The following is a 10,044-nucleotide window of genomic DNA, read 5'->3' as shown; positions in this document are numbered from 1 at the left end:
TGCCCCCGAGGGAACGCATGGTGGAGATCAGTAGACACTTGCAGCGGGTCCCCCAGGACCAGAAGGAGCTTTATAAGAAGCAGGTGGAGGGACTGCAGACACAGTACAAAGTGGACCTTGATCTCTGCTCAGGACTCTGTCTCCTGAAGAATATGCTGCTTACAGAGAGGCGACTTGTGCTAAGCGTAGGAACATGAGTGTGAAGGGGGGTCCAAACCCCAAGATTAGAAGGATGAGTCTGCAGTCCCCATCATCAGGGAATCTTCAAGGAAGACTTGGAGAGGAGCAGGGGCTTCAGGCTGCAGAGTCAGAATCATCAGACATGACTGGAGAACATTCTCCTGCCTCAGGGAGATCAGAAGAAAATGAGGAAGAGGAGGAAGGCAGCCGCTCCTCAGACCCCAGCAGGATGAGGATGAAGATGGAGATTCTGAGCCAGAGGACTGAGGCTCCAGCTCATCGTCCTCAGGGGACTCCTCTGAGTCGGATTCCAGCTGGGTTTAGTTCACAGCCTGAAGGGACAGAGAACTTTCAGCAAATGTCCATGGCGCCTGCAGCAAACTGAAGGGCTCTTCTGCCTGCACCTTTTCATTACTTTTCTTCTTTCCTTCTTTCTTCAATACAAAGTAGAACCTGTTGGAAAGAAGGCATCTTGTGCTGTAATTTCTGGCCTCTCCATCTACCCCAAGTTCACCTTGAGAGAAAGTCAATGCAATGACGCCTCGTGGAATAAACCCTGAGCTGACTGGGCTGCAGGATCCTAGAATTATACTGAGCTCCCTGAACTGAAAAGGTTTGCTCTCCTCACCCTCTGCCTGCCAGACGTGTGAGGGGCTCCAGGGGTCTGTGACCCCCTTCTCTGTGACCTTGTCCCTCAGGACTCAGGCAGTGAGCTGGGGAGGGAAGATCTGATTGACTAGAAATAGACGAGTTGCCTTTAAGAACATTGTGAGACTCTTGATGTCTCTGTCCCTTCTCTCTGAAGTGAGGAGCTGGGCCTTCCTAACCTTGGAAGAGGGGCTGGGCATGTGGGCAGCAACATTTTTATATGAATATTCATCCTGTTAGTTATCAGAGAGATTTTCTTAATAATTTCAAAAACTAGAAATTAAAAGTTTGTATCCCCTCCATTTGAATTAGCTTTTCCTTAAACCAGCCTCCTTTGACTCGATGGCACTAATTTTCTTGGCTACATCTAAATTTCTTCTGGTTTCTGCCCGAACCCCTTCCTCATGCTTTGTAAGGGAATCATGTTTTTGCCATACACTCAATTTACTTGTATTATACTATGAGATTGTATGTGTTGTGTATAAATATTTTAGGTCACAAGTTACTGAACTGTTTTGGAATTCATGTACCAGTGTGACACTGCTTTTATTATTTTGGTTTATTGATATATATGAAAATGTATCGAAAGATAGTGCCATCTCATTAAACTTTTCTAAACATTCCTGGCTATTTTCAGCTTCGATTCTCATGGACAATTAGTATTGCACAGGTAGTTGTGTTCTTATATATGAAAAGTGTTGTATCTTGACAGTTCATCTTACTCCTTGATGTCTTAGTGAAATATTTTGTTCTTTGTACATATACCAGTGGGGAACTTCTGTACAGCACATTAACTCTGCTTACTGTTATGTAACAGTCTGGATGGGAAGGAAGTATGGAGGGAAATGGACACATATATATGTATGGCTGATTCTCTGCTATTTACCTAAATTACCACAATATTTGTTCTTCTTTTTTTTTTTTAGATTAATTCACTTATTTTTCACTGCACTTGGTCTTCACTGAAGTACAGAGGACTTCTCTAGTCAGGGTGAGCTGGGACTAAGTGCATGGACTTTTCACTGGGGTGGCTTCTCTTGTTGGGAGCATGGGTTGTAGGGGCACGGGCTGTCGAGCATTGGTTCACTTATTGCAGCACATGGGCTTAGTTGCTCTGAGGCACGTGGAATCATCAGGGACCAGGAATCAAACCCACCTCCCCTGCATTGGCTGGCAAATTCTTAACCACTAGACCACCAGGGAAGACATACTGCAAAGTTGTTAATCAGCTATACTCCAATACAAAAGAAAAAGGTTTTAAATAAAGAAACAGGAAAATACAAATGCTACATGAATATAGGCTAAAATTCTGAATCTTTTAGTAGAAGAGATGCAATTGGTTAAAATGATAAAATCTGTGTTTATCTGTTGATTCATTTATACATGAACTGGGTATTCCAAAGTCCAATCATGTAGGATCTAATTTAAGATTATTTTTTGAGCTAAAATGACTTGCTCACAGTTCATGTTAACTGTTAAGTGGATTTCTTAACAAAATATTAAGTGGATTTCTTTCCTCTAGGAAAATCTAAACGTATCTTTTGGTTGAAAAGACTCCTGGAGAAAATCAGGAGGCACTGCTCACTGACTGCCAGACAGCATCTCCCATTTATTCTAGAAATGGGATTGAAGCCAAGAATGTAGCAACTCAGCCCCAGAGATGCTTTTGCCTCTTTGGCTGTGGGACCCAGCTGCTCAACATCATTAGACCTTCCTTTTCAGAACCTGCCCAGCCTGCACTTCTGATCCCTTCACTGTGGAAGGACAGGTGCGGGGCAGCAGCAGGAGGAAAGAAGGGGTCAGGGACTCACCCCTGAGAATCTCAGGATTCTCAGTCTCCCCTTTCCTTGTCTGCAGCCTCTCTTTCAATGAAGGGCAGGAGTTCTTGAACTCTTTGGTGCCGGAGTTTTTCCGAAACTCTTGCCAGCTCTGTCTAGGAGCAGAGCCCATGGGACCCCTGGGGGTACAGACGCTGGTGGTGAGAGGTGCAGACCCTGTAATGAAAGGAGAGAAGGACAGCGCTAGGCCCACCTGCCACTCCTCCCCACAGAGCCTCCAAGGCTGACTTCTGGCTGAACAGAGACGAGCTCCTTACTTTCCCTACCAATTCTCCAAGTATGGGCGCCCTCTTGGGTCCTCACCAAAAAGCGTCATCTCTGGAGAAAACTATGTGGAGCTGTCTAAGTTTGAGCTCCTGTGGAGACAAGGAAGGGGATAGGGGCCAAGGATTGCCACTAGAAAGATCTGTAGGGTCCCTGTCCTCTTAGAAGGAAGGTCCCATGGGCAGCCCACCCTTGAGTACAAGGCTGAGCCTCTAGTGGTCCCTCAAATGCTGTGGGCAGATTACCTTTGTGTGGACACTTGGATAAACTTCCTCCAGTGTCCAACCCCATATAAAGCCACCAGGATTCCTTGGTATAGCCAGGTGCTTCTGTACCCAAAACACTTTGTGAGCTCCTGGAGAACCACAGTTTTAAAGCCCTGTATTCCCTTCTGGTCCTTGCACCTTGGCTATTCATGTTTTTTTCCAGAGATGATAGAGTAGACATCTTTTCCTCAAACCCTCTTGAGATCCAGTTTTGGAGATGGGAGGGTTTTCCACCACAAGTCCCTGTAAGTAGGTGTCTGAGGCTCTGTAGCTGAATGAGCTAGGTCCACTGACTCCTCCTACTTGTAACTCTGTGCTGGCCAGGGGGCATCAGTGAAGTGGGAATCTCCACAGTTTGCTCCAGGAGGCCTGAAGGTCCTATTGCCATTCGGCCTAGAGCTGAAATTATTGGAGCAGTTTCCCTCAGGTACTGGGTGGCTGGACAGTACCTACCTTTCTGTTGAACTTGGCCTTCATCTGCCCTGGACATGCATGACACCTTTAACTTGAGCTAGAGGTGCATATTCCCTGGGAGCTCAGATGGTAAAGAATCTGCTTGCAATGCAGGAGACCCCAGTTCCATTCCTGGGTTGGGAAGATTCCCTGGAGAAGGGATAGGCTACCTACTCCAGGATTTTGGGGATTCCCTGGTGGCTCAGTTGGTTAAGAATCCACCTGCAATGCAGGAGACCTGGGTTTGATCCCTCAGTTGAGAGGATCCCTTGGAAGAGGGCATGGCAACCTAACTCAACATTCTTGCCTGCAGAATCCCCACGGACAATGGAGCCTGGCAGGGTCCATGAGGTCTCAAAGAATCAGACATGACTGAATGACAAAGCACAGAACATATATGTAGTTAAATATTTTTCCAAGGAAAACATCATAAAGCTAAAAGAAACAAAATGATTTTGCTTTTAAAGCATAACAAACAAAACAGTGATACATATTTACTTATGTTACTTCTTTTTTTAAACAAAATGCACTGCCTTGCTTGTAGAAATAAACTCTTGTTAAGCAACCAAATGTCAATTTTCTCATTTGTAAATTCAAATCTATCTGGGGAAGAGGTCAAACTTTTATGCCAGATTAAAAAAAAAAAGCAACATGAAGTATTAACATTCTAACTATATATCTAAAAATGCATAGTGAATTTTATTTAACATCTAAATAATAATCATACAATAATATGCACCTTAACATCATTTTTAACTGAATCACAATTTACATACAACCTGCAGATGCTCCTGTCAAACATCAAAACTCCAGTCAGGGCTTCCCTGGTGGCTCAGGGGTAAAGAATCCACCTGACAATCCAGGAGACACTTTAAAAAACAAAATTAAAAAAACAAAACAAAACGTTTTCTTTTGTATTGAAATATAGCTGGTTAACAATGCTGTGATGTTTCTGGTAAACAGGGAAGGGACTCAGTCATACACACACATGTGTCCATTCTCTTGCAAACTCTCTTCCCGTTCAGACTTCCACATAACATTGAGAAGAGTTCCATGAAAGCATGAATTTGATCCCTGATCTAGGAAGATCCCGCATGCCCTGGAACAACAAAGCCTGTGCACCACAACTGTTGAAACTGTTCTCTCGAGCCCAGGAGCCGAAACTACTGAGCCAGTCACCCTCGAGTCCGCATTCCACGAGAGCAGGCAGGACAATGAGATGCCCTCCCACCAACACTAGCGGGTAGGCCACACTTGCCTCAGCTAGGGAAAAGCCCACACAAAAATCGTTTGTGTGGACCCAATACAGACAAAAGTAAATAAGTAAATAAATAACAATTATTAAGAACAACAACAAAAGGATACAGTCATAGTCCATGCCAGCCTCCTAGAAGCTTTTTGGGAAACTTTGGGTGCTCTGTCTGACCTCAAGTTAGGGCAGTGGGGCCCTTAGATAGCAAACAAATAGCATATGACAATGCTGAAAAGTCCAGGTCAGGGAAGAGCTTCTCTGGCCTCAGAAGCCAAGACCCTGTATATTCACTGGCCGTATGTTTCCGTGCTTCTGCTGCAATAAGTGTGCTCTGTGAGTGTGTGTATTTGTTGGGAGCAGGGATACTGGGAAAGACTGATTGGAATCACTGCCCTCCCACCACACCCAGGGCTCTGACTCTTTTGCTAACTGGCTGATGTGAAGAAGTGAAGTCGCTCAGTCATGTCCGACATTTTGCGACCCCATGGACTGTAGCCCACCAGGCTCCTCCATCCATGGGATTTTCTAAGCAAAAGTACTGGAGTGGATTGCCATTTCCTTCTCCAGGGGATCTTCCCAACCCAGGGATCAAACCCGAATCTCCTACATTGCAGGCAGACACTTTACCATCTGAGCCACCAGGGAATCCCAGCTGGTTGATACTCCCCCTAATTTCTGGGTATGCCTCACTGTGCAAGCCTGCTAAACCTCTGGTCCTGTAATTCCATTGTCCATACCCACTCCCTGCACTTCTGATTCAAGACATGGGATGGGACACAGGATCAGAGGGGTCTGAGACCACTCCAGCCAGGGAAGGACCAGCACCCTCTCTAACTGCACTGTACTGTGCTGCCCAGCGAAATCTTATATTCACAAAAATAAACTACCAGGAACATCTCATAATCTTTCTTATGTAATTTCTCAACAAAACGATATACACAGAAAAGTATATTTAATAACTTTATTTTTAATAGCAAAATAGATGAATGTTTGAAAATATTACAATATAGGGAATAGTTTAATAAAAAATACTGTATAAATTTCAATACAATACCAAAATGATTTTTAAAATAATAATTGAGCCTGTGATAGTTCATGTGTGTTTACTAACTTAAGAATACTTCAAAACCAATGCATCTAAATGACAACAATCACTACAAAACAATTCATACACTGAAGAAAATTAAAGATTAAAATGCACAGATTTTAGTCAAGCTCACATGTGATGATTTAAGATACCAAAACTTCAGTATTATTATATTATATAATTAATATATTATATTATTATATTAATTATGTATTATATATAATATATATTATATATAATACATTATTATATATAATAAATATTATATATTATTATTATAATATTACTGTATCATTAGCATTGCAATCAGTAATATTTCCTAAAATGATTTATTGAGAAATAGAGTGTATAGTCAGGTCATTTTCTGGGTGGGCAGTTCTGTGCACAAAGTTTAAAATGGGCAAAGTATAATTTTTATACTTAATTATGCTAAATGGAATATGGCCTTGCTGTAGATTTCTGTTATTTCAACCTGGCTAGGCTGAAATGGCAAATAAAGGGGGAAACAATGGAAACAGTGACAGAATTTATTTTCTTGGGCTTCAGAATTACTGCAGATGGTAACTGCAGCCATGAAATTAAAAGATGCTTGCTCCTTGGAAGAAAAGCTATGACAAACCTAGACAGCATATTAAAAAGCAGAGACATTACTTTGTCAACAAAGGTCTGATTAGTCAAAGATTATGGTTTTTCCAGTAGTCATGTATGTATGTGCGAGTTGCAGCATAAAGAAAGCTGAGCACCGAAGAATAGATGCTTCTGAACTGTCGTGTTGGAGAAGACTCTTGAAAGTCCCTTGGACTGCAAGGAGATCAAACCAGGCAATCCTAAAGGAAATCAACCCTGAATATTCATTGGAAGGACTGATGCTGAAGCTGAAGCTCCAATACTTTGACCACCTGTTGCAAAGAGCCGACTCATTAGAAAAGACCCTGATGCTGGGAAAAATTGAAGGCAGGAGGAGAAGAGGGTGATAGAGGATGAGAAAGTTGGATGGACATGACTTTTAGCAAGCTGCCGGAGATGGTGAAGGACAGGGAAGACTGGTATGCTGCAGTCCATGGGGTTGCAAAGAGTCAGACATAACTGAGCAACTGAACAACAAAAAGGCTGAAATACAAAGATTTAAGGTAGTTGATCAGTTACTTTGTAGTACATTCACATCTCTTGCAATTTTTCAATCAAATACTAATCTAGGTGATGCTGTGAAGAGGTTTTGAGAACGTAAAGTCCCTGATATTGACGCCAATATATGGTGATTATCCAGGTGCACCTGATTTAATCAACAGGAGTCTTTAAAGAAGTGTATGGAAACTCCTTGAATAAAATTCCAGACAGAGGGATCTATATAATTTCTATTGTGCCAACCTCCTGTGAACAGCAACTTTGTCCTCAACAATTTAGGTTCCAGCCTGTTTATGTTTTCCCTCCCGAGTAAGTGCCCTATTGTCCTCAGACTTGCTTAGGCAGTTTCCATAACCATCACATGAGGCAATTCCTTATGAATGTGAATTCTTTATCTTTCTCTCTCTTTCCTACTGCTCCTCCTTCTTTAGTTGAACCCTGCTGATACAAACCTGAAACATTTATGATAGCTATTAACATAACCTCGAAAGGTTTTTGCTGAGCCATGAAAGCCACAGGGATTCTTGGCCTCCAGAGGAGAAGATTCAATCCAGGGCCAGCGACGAGGCTTGATTACTCGGAGCTTTTATGTAATAAAGTTTTATTAAAGTATAAAAGAGATAGAGAAAGCTTCTGACATAGACATCAGAAGGGGGCAGAAAGAGTGCCCCCCTGCTAGTCTCTGCTGCTGCTAAGTCGCTTCAGTCATGTCCAACTCTGTGAGACCCCATAGACAGCAGCCCACCGGGCTCTGCCATTCCTGGGATTCTCCAGGCAAGAACACTGGAGTGGGTTGCCATTTCCTTCTCTGAGTCAAATATTTGGTTACCCTGAAATACAGATTTAATAGGAAAGTGAAAAATGAAAGTGAAGTCTCTCAGTCGTATCTGACTCTTTGCGACCCCATGGACTGCAACTTACCAGGCTCCTCCGTTCATGGAATTTTCCAGGCAAGAGTACTGGAGTGGGTTGCCATTGCCTTCTCTGCTACTAGTCTCTAGCAGTAAGTTATATACCTATTAGCAGGCTGCTAATTAGAGAAAGATATGTCTCAAAACTCGGAGAGTGGTACCAGGCCCCTCACCCGCAACATGAGATAACACTGGCACAAGGTGAGTCATTCCAGGCTGTAAAATGATTGACATGAGTCTTGAAGAAAGGCAGGTTTCCAAGCAAATACATAGCCTTAAGAAAAGCATTTCCATAAGAATTCTGCATTGGTTAGCTCAAGGTTTGAGAAAAGGTGGAACCAGGTGTCATCATGTCAACACAGAATTTTGAAAGAAACCTCTTTTTAATTTTGCAAAGAACAGGGAAAAAATCTGACATTGTAGTTTGTTTCCTCTTGCCACTTATGAGAGAGATGAAAAAAGTCTGACCCTTGCAGCCTATTTCCTCTGTTTGGGGTCCCCTAGCATTCCTGCCTGTTACCCTCTCAAACTTAACCATGAATGTTATAGTCCATTGACTGACAATGCCCCTCCCAGATATTAGGATATATATACCCAAAAATTTCATCAATATTTTCATGCTAGCATTTGAAATGAGTGAAATTATATAGTAGTTTGAACATTCTTTGCCATGCTTTGGGGTTGGAGTGAAAACCGACCTTTCAGTCCTGTGGCCACTGCTGAGTTTTCCAAATCTGCTGGCATATTAAATGCAGTACTTTTACAGTATCATCATTTAGGATTTGAAATAACTCATCTGGAATTCCATCACCTCCACTAGCTTTGTTCATAGTAATGCTTCCTAAGGCCTACTTGACTTGACACTCCAGAATATCTGGCTCTAGGTGAGTCACCACACCATAGTGGTTATCTGGTTTATTAAGACCTTTCAGTACAGTTCTTCTGTGTATTCTTGCCAGTTCTTCTTAATCTTTTCTGCTTCTGTTAAGACCTTGTGGTTTCTATCCTTTATTGTGCCCATCTTGGCATGAAATGTTCCCTTAATATCTCTAATTTTCTTGAGGAGATCTCTAGTCTTTACCATTCTATTGCTTTCCTTTGATTCATTGTTCACTTAAAGAAGTCTTAGCTCTCATTGCTATTCTCTGGGAATCTGCATACAGTTGGATATATCTTTCCCTTTCTCCATTGCCTTTTGCTTCTCTTCTTTTCTCAGCTATTTTTAAGGTGGTGACTGTAGCCATGAAATTAAAAGATGCTAACTCTTTCAAAGAAAAGCTATGACAAACCTATACCACATATTAAAAAGCAGAGACATGACTTTGCTAACAATGGGCCACATAATCAAAGCTATGGCTTTTCCAGTAGTCATGTACAGATGTGAGATTTTGACCATAAAGAAGGCTGAGTGTCGAAGAACTGATGCTTTTGAACTGTGGTGCTGGAGAAGACTCTTGAGATTCTCTTGGACAGCAAGGAGGTCAAACAAGTCAATCCTAAAGGATATTAACCCTAAATATTCATTGGAAGAACTGATGCTAAAGTTGAAGCTCTAGTACTTTGGGAAGAGGCGACTCATTCGAAAAGACCCTGATGTTGAGAAAGGTTGAGGCCAAGAGGAAAAGAGGGTGACAGTGGATGAGATGGTGACATCACTGACTGAATGGACATGAATTTGAACAAACTGATAGTGAAGGCCAGGAAGCCTGGCACACTGCAGTCCTTGGGGTCACAAAGAGTCAGACACGACTTAGGGACTAAACAAAAGAAAAGAAATCCACTCATTTGCAGTTTTGCTTTCCCTGATTTCAGTTACCTGGGTGTCAAAACCTTGTTCAAGAAATATTAAATGGAAAATCCCAGAAATAAATAATTTAGGTGCAATTTAACTGTGGGCCATTCTGGGTAGTGGGATGAAATACCATACCATCCAGCTCCATCCCTCCAAGAACGGGTATCCTCCCTTTGTCTTGCTTATCCCACCCTCATTGACTTAGTTTTTGGGTTAGCTTCTCCTAAA

Source organism: Bubalus bubalis, chromosome 5 (assembly GCF_019923935.1).
Source record: "Bubalus bubalis isolate 160015118507 breed Murrah chromosome 5, NDDB_SH_1, whole genome shotgun sequence".
NCBI classification, from domain to species: domain Eukaryota; kingdom Metazoa; phylum Chordata; class Mammalia; order Artiodactyla; family Bovidae; genus Bubalus; species Bubalus bubalis.
Note: the sequence above shows the minus strand (reverse complement) of the source record.